The following is a 461-nucleotide window of genomic DNA, read 5'->3' on the forward strand; positions in this document are numbered from 1 at the left end:
AAATTTATTATGTTTAACTTTTTGAAATTTTTTGATTTTATTTAAAAAAGAATAAAATTTTTGTTCTTTTTTTTTATAAAATCAAATAAATGTTTAGAAAACATAAAAAAAAAAATTTAGTTTTGCATTTGACGTATAAAAAAAGAGAAAAAAAAAGGATAAAAATTAATCAAAAACCTTTCTTTTGAATATTGTTTGTTTTTTGTTTTTTGTTTGTTTTTTTCTATAATTATTTTATTATTTATTAATTGAAAGTTTGCGTTTTTTTTTTTTAATATTTCCGACTCGCCAAATAATAAAAAAAAAAATCGATTTTTACTCAAATTACACATTAGAAGGAGGAGGGGGAAGGGGGGCAGGAGAAATTTTTTTATCATTTTTTTTTATCACATTAAATAAAAAAAAAAAATAAAAATTAAATTTAAAAAAAAAAATGAAAAATGAAAATTTAACGAAAAAAT

Source organism: Pediculus humanus, genomic scaffold (genome assembly GCF_000006295.1).
Source record: "Pediculus humanus corporis 1103172107503 genomic scaffold, whole genome shotgun sequence".
Lineage (NCBI taxonomy): Eukaryota > Metazoa > Arthropoda > Insecta > Psocodea > Pediculidae > Pediculus > Pediculus humanus.